The 6,267-nt window shown below is 47.8% G+C and overlaps 1 protein-coding gene across 1 annotated transcript in view; it reads left to right on the top strand.

Annotated features, from left to right (window-relative positions):
- Window positions 1-4,034: 4,034 nt before the first annotated feature.
- The window catches only part of BMPR1B (bone morphogenetic protein receptor type 1B), a 383,487-nt gene continuing 381,254 nt past the window's right edge, over window positions 4,035-6,267 (top strand). Inside the window, exon 1 of the mRNA XM_079800103.1 lies at window positions 4,035-4,274. The gene's annotated coding sequence lies outside the window, so the exon portion shown is untranslated. The remainder of the gene's footprint in view (window positions 4,275-6,267) is intronic.

Here is a 6,267-nt window from a genome sequence, read left to right as displayed (position 1 = left end):
TCCAAGAGCTTAGGAAACTGTTTAACAAAATGTAAAGGACTCACGTACTTTGACTTTTCATTCTGTCTAGGACCAGGCTCATATATTATCTTAGATTCAAGATCTTTATGTCTTTTTGTCTAGTGTCTGTTCATTAGATACTTTAAAATGTTCTCACTGCTATGGAGTCATTTAGTGCACGGATGAAGGCTGAGGTGCTGTGGCCACATTGCCTGGGTTCGTATCCTGCCTCTTCTACTTTGTAGCATGGCCTTGAGCATGTTATCTGACTTCTCTGTGCCTCAGTTTCCTGATCTGAAATGGGTATAAAATCGTACCTACTCTAAGACTTCAATGTGTTAATATGTGTGAAATGCTTAGTAGTGTGCCTAGCACACGGTAATTATGCACTAAATGTGGCTTTTATTGGAGAAGCCACACATTTCATCAATAGTTATACATTCTTATATTAACACGTGAGGATTTAAATGCTCAAGTTACTGAGAGGTTTGACCTTTCATTTTATGTATGTAAAGTCAATGCATTTGCAGTGGGTTATAAAACAACCACAGCGGTATGAATGGCAGGGGAAAATAAAATATTTCTTCCTTCCATTGCGATATTTCTTTTATTTCATTCCCAAAATATCTCAAAAAAGAGACAATCTTTTATTCCACATTTAGAGATAAATAATTTAAAAGTTCATGGTCTAGAATGTTACTTAACATAGTATACCTTGATTTATAATAAAATATTAATGGTTGTCAGATCCTATTTAGTTTTTCAAGAGGAGTAGAGGCAAAAGGGGAAGATGTGGGCATGAGGGTATCAATGGAGAAGAAACAGTTGGAGAAAATGGGAAGCGGAAAGCACAGAAGCCAGTTCACCACATTACCTTGTTTCCCAGGTCTGTCCCATTTCACTTCGTGTGAATTCCCCAAATTGAGCCCAGCAGAGCTGAGCAAATGTCTTCCCTTCATGGGAAAGAAGCCTGCGAATCCACGCTGAGTCCTTTCTCTTGCTGTCTTGTGTCCTCTCCTGAGATGCTTTGAACTTTTAGATGATTTATGTTTACAATTGGATAAAAAAGAAATTGTGCTTTTGTCCAAACTTGTCATGCCACCAAAGTGAGCTGCTCTCTCCTCTTGTCCTCAACAGCTCCTTCCCTAGTGATCCCTATTGCACTTATAAACACCGCTTCCCAGGTAGCCTGTCACTGTCTTCGTTCAGATCTTTAGTCTTTTCATGAAAGACTCCTAATTAGTTCTGTGCTTCTGTTTCTCCTCTCTAGGCACTTCTAAATGATCTTCCAAAAATCCCAAGGCACCATTTAACTCCTTTGTTTAAAAATCTCTAATACTTCCCCATCGCCTTACAAGGAAAACCTATTTCATTAGATTCTCTGGTAAGTTCATTCCTGAACGCTGTTTAGCCTGAGATTCATCTGCTGTATTTGCTCCTCATGACTTGGGAACAGCACTGAGCCCCCAGCTCTCCCTAAGGCACTGTGTGTTTTTTTTCACACAGTTCCCTCCACTTAGAAAGCTTATTCTCTTTCTAACCACCCTCTGTTCTCTGAACAGCCTTCAGGACCTTGATAAAATGTGACAATTCTGCATTTTTCCCCTGACATTCCCAGGTTGAACAATCTTTTCTTCTGTGATCCAATAGTCATGTGTTGATTACTTCTCAGAGAATGTTCTAATTAAAAAAATTTTTTTTGTCTCTTTTCCTATGAATTCCAAGGAAGAATGGAGAGGGTTCGAATCTCAAACACCAGTGTGTGGCATGCTCTGGGTACTCAGTAAATGTTGATTGTTTAATAGCGTATACCTGAGATTCCACATTCCCGCCTATTTAAATCCTGCTAAGGCCCAACTCAAATGCAGTTTCCTTAATGATGCCCTCTCTGATTCCCTTCCACCCAGAATGCTTTTTATTTTCTTTCTTCTTCTTTAAAAAAATATGTTTTTATTTATTTGAGAGAGAGAAAAGGGAGAGGGAAATATCCATCGGCTGCCTCCTGCACGCCCCCTACTGGAGACTGAGCCTGCAACTCTGACATGTGCCCTGACCTGAATTGAACCAGTGAGCTCTAGGTGCACGGGAGGATACTCAACCACTGAGCCACATCAGCCAGCAGAATGCTTTTTCAAAAAATGAAAACCTATAGAAATTTCTTTATTCCTCTGATCTGGATTTTTAAAAAAATTCTTTATTGTTTAAAGTATTACATATGTTTCCTTTTTCTCCCCTTGACCTCTCCCCAGCCATCTCCTCCTCACCCCATCCCATGGATTTTTTTTTTTTTTTTAGCTTGTAATTTTAAAAACCTACCTACTTTTTTTGGTAAGTTAATTGAAATGGAATCTCTGTGTCTTCCCTACACAGAGATGTCTACATTCCCTGGATCAATGTTTGTGTCCAATAGATCCTTAGAAAGATACTAGGGGCCCATTGCACGAATTTGTGCACCTTGAAAGGAACTGTGGGCCACGAGGCTGCAGTGGGCACAGGGGTGGGTCTCGGCTCATCCTCTGCACCCCCGCCTGGCACCTCCCGCCACAGCCCCCGGTCCCCTGAAATTTCTTTGATGGTAAAAATGTGCTCATATTTCACAGACTCTTCATAAGTCCCTGGAGCACCACCTGCTTCTAAGTGGGAGCTGCATAAAATAAATTTATACATATTTGAATTTATTTTCTTATTGATAAGTTCCAAGGATTATATTTAATGCCTAGCATAAAAAAGATTTAATGGGAGTAATCTAAGAAAAGGGAGGAGTTGAGAGAAAAATAGTAGGCTAAGAATTAAATAGATAATAGAAATACATGTGAAGAAAGTTGTAAAAGCCCAGGTGGTGTGGCTCAGTGGTTGAGCCTGGCGGTCACTGATGGATTTCCACTCAGGGCACTTGAGTTTCAGGGCCCCATCCCCAGGAGGGGGCGTGCAGGAGGCAGCCGATCAATGATTCTCTCTCATCATTGATGTTTCTCTCTTCCTCTCTGAAATCAATAGAAGTATATATTTTAAAAAGATATTAAAAGAAAAGAAAGTTGGAAAAAAGCTATGTCAGAATGAAATAGTATTACACTATTTAAATCACACACCTGATGCTCTCTAGAGGGGGTTTATCAATGCATTAGGAAGATGGCAACATTTTACACAAGGAGGAAATTAATTCTGGAGGATAGGCAGCGGAAAGGCATTGGGAGGACAAATTATTTGGAAGTCACTACATATCTCCCTGGGAGATAGAATTGGCAAAAAGACTGAATTTAAAAGTCTCCTGAAAGACTGGACTAGCTTAATATATATTTACGTTCTTAGAAAATGTTTCAACACTTAAAGATTTAGTAAGGAGACCACAAAGTAAAGACATATACTTTCCCAAAATAAACATGACTCATTGTAAAATTTCATCAAATACAAATGGAAGGAATTTCCTTTTTTTTGGGTTAGTTTTTGTTTGCTTGTTTTTTTTAACAGCTTCAAGATATTTGAAGAAAGGACATATTTAGTTTTCCTAGGAGACCCATCTCTGTGTTTCAGGGTTCCTAAACTCCCTTGTCCAGACCCGCAGGCACAATGTGATGCGCATCTGTATTGTTTTTTTTACCAAGTGTGTCAACGTTTTAATCAACTTCTCCAGGGTCAATGGCCCTGAAAAGTTTAAATCAACTGCACTAGGTCATCTCAGGGGCGCCCTTCCAGCTCTCAAGAATCCTTGTGCTTCAAACAAGAGATAAAAAAAAAAAAAGAAAGAAATACATAAAACAAAACCCCTTCTTCCACACGAAAAAGAGAGCATCTGTGATTGAAATGGAAGTGATACCCTGTGAAGCCCAGTCCGCTTGGAGAGCTCACCCCTGACCCGGGGCTGGGGACTGCGTGGTGCCCCGCAGCACCCCACGTGCGCGCGGGCCCTTCCCCAAACCGGCCGCGTGCCCGGGGGCAGCCCCGAGTGCGGCCCCGAGTGCGGCGAGAAGTGCAATCCCTCCGTTCAGCACTTGGCTCTCAGTCTCCAATCACTAGTGGGAGCTGGAGAGGGCAAGTCAAAAAAAAAAAAAAAAAAAAATTCCAGCGGCCGCCGAGTTGCAGAGGGAAAAAGTCCGGCGGCGCGCGCGGCGGAGCGGCCCCTGCAGCCCGCAGCCCGCAGCGGACGGTCGCCGTGTGGGCAGCGCGGGGCGCGGCGTGAGCGCGAGGCCTGTGCGGGCGCCGGGACGGCTCGGGGACGCGGGCACCGCGGCGCCGGGGAAGGGACGACCGTGCGGGGCGCGGCGCCGGCCAAGGCGGTAAGACTCGGGCGGACCTCGCGGCGTCCCGCGTGCGGGAGGCGGGGGAGCTGGCGGGAGCCGGGCGGGCAGGGGCGGCGCTGGGCGGGGAGCTGCGGGCGCCGGCGGCGCTCCCGGCGGGAGTGCGGGTGCCGGGGGGTGAGGGCGGCAGCGAGCCGCACAGCCACGGGGCGGCGGCGCCCCGGGGGTCCAGGGGTGGCCGCCGGGGCTTTGTGCGTGGGAGGCTCTGCCGGACCCCGAGAGCCCGCGCCCGCCGGGGCCAGGACGGGGCGGCAGCGGCCGCCGCGGGCGGGCGGGCACGTGCTCCGGGGTCGGGAGGTCGGAACCTGCTGGCCCGGGGATGGGGTCGGAGGGCGAGCGAGCGGAGCGCAGCCCGGGGACGGGGGACCTGGCGGGGGGCCCGCCGCCGGCCCGGAGGCACGGAGCCCGCGGGCTCCCGGCTCGCCAGCCACCTGCCCCGGACGCCGGGGGACCCAGCCCTGCAGCTGCGGACGGGGCGCCGCGGGCGGGTCCCCACGGTCCGCCCTGGGCTCCCCTCTCCTGCCCCTTCCCTCGGTCTGCGGCTCCGTCTCTGTCATGTTCCCAGCGTTTCTGTCTGTCGTCTTCCTCCAAGTCTGTCTCTCTTTCCCTCTTCCCACCCCCTCGGGCTCGCTCTCCCTGGGTCAGTGTGTCTCCGTCTCCCTCTCACCGCCCCCTTCTCTTTCTTCCCGGCTCCCTCGGGGGCTCCCTCTCCGTCTCCTTATCTTCCCCCCTCTCCGTCTCCTCTCCCACACTCTTTCGGACTCCCATTTAGAGGCTGACGTGGGGCTCCTGGTCTCTCCCTTCTCCTGTCTCCGGCCCTCTGCGCGCATCAGTCCACTCGTCCCTGTGTCTGCCCGGGCTCTGCGTGTCTGTCTGGCCCTCGCGGGGTTAAGATTTGGGGCGTGGGGAGAAGATCCCCCCGGACGTTGCCCGGTGGGGTGTCTTACTCCTCCTGAGCCCCTCTCGGCTGCAGCGGGGCCCCTCCAGGCAGTCCTTGTCCGTAGGAGGGGGGCACGGCGGCTCCCTAGAGTTACTGCTAGGAATGGCTCTGGTCAGCTTCCCGCCGAGGTGAGGTCAGTGACTGAGCCGCCACAGAGGTGCCCAGGGAAGGAGAACAGAAGCAGGGAGCTGCTTAATTGCCCCCAGTATGTACCCAGCATACCTGCCGCGAAGCACAACCACCTGGGAGAAGGTTCCTGACTCCCCCCCCCCCAAAAAAAAAAAAAAAAAAAACACAAAAGGCTCCACCACAGCTAGAAAGCCCTTGAAAATAATTGGAAAAAGCACCTACGAAAATTTCCTGCTTCACTAAACTGATGCCAAGCGATACCTGTTTTGTTTTGTTTTTTACACATATATTTTTAGGATCCTAGTGACAACTTTCCTAACTGTTGTTTTGGGAACCTGATGAGAAATGTTCTGTGTCACCTGGGACATTTGTCTTGAAGAGAATATTGGTCTTTGTACTCTTATACCTGTTTACACTCTAGTGATCAAGAAGAATTATTTCGAACTGCAAAGAAAAATAGGAAAGGATCTGTCAGTCATTTTAAAACACGGGGCATTCCAGAGATCAATAATTTCTTTGGAAAATTTTCTCTATAAGGATGTTTTGAAGGATATTACATCTTAGTGAAATATGCAAGTTATGACACACTTAGATCATTGTGCGATGCAGAAAAGGGTTGTGTGCTGTAAGCAAATCGTAGTAGTGATGGTTTTGTTTTGTTTTTTTTAAATGGGGAACATAGCTGGGAAATTAATTGCTCTGATTTCCACTGTTTTCTTTAGTCATGCATAATGTACCTTTGTTGTTAGCCAAATATGGCCCAGGGCTACAAAACTTGATACAGTGTGTTATTTGTCCAATCTGAATTACCATTTAGAAAGCCACCTTTTCCTTTTGGTCACAAGATACAAGTTGATATGATCTCATTACTCCTGTGCTGGGGTCTGCTGATGAATTTTAATG

The sequence above is a fragment of the Cnephaeus nilssonii genome, assembly GCF_951640355.1.
Source record: "Cnephaeus nilssonii genome assembly, chromosome: 1".
Lineage (NCBI taxonomy): Eukaryota > Metazoa > Chordata > Mammalia > Chiroptera > Vespertilionidae > Cnephaeus > Cnephaeus nilssonii.
This window is presented reverse-complemented; position numbering and strand designations above follow the sequence as displayed.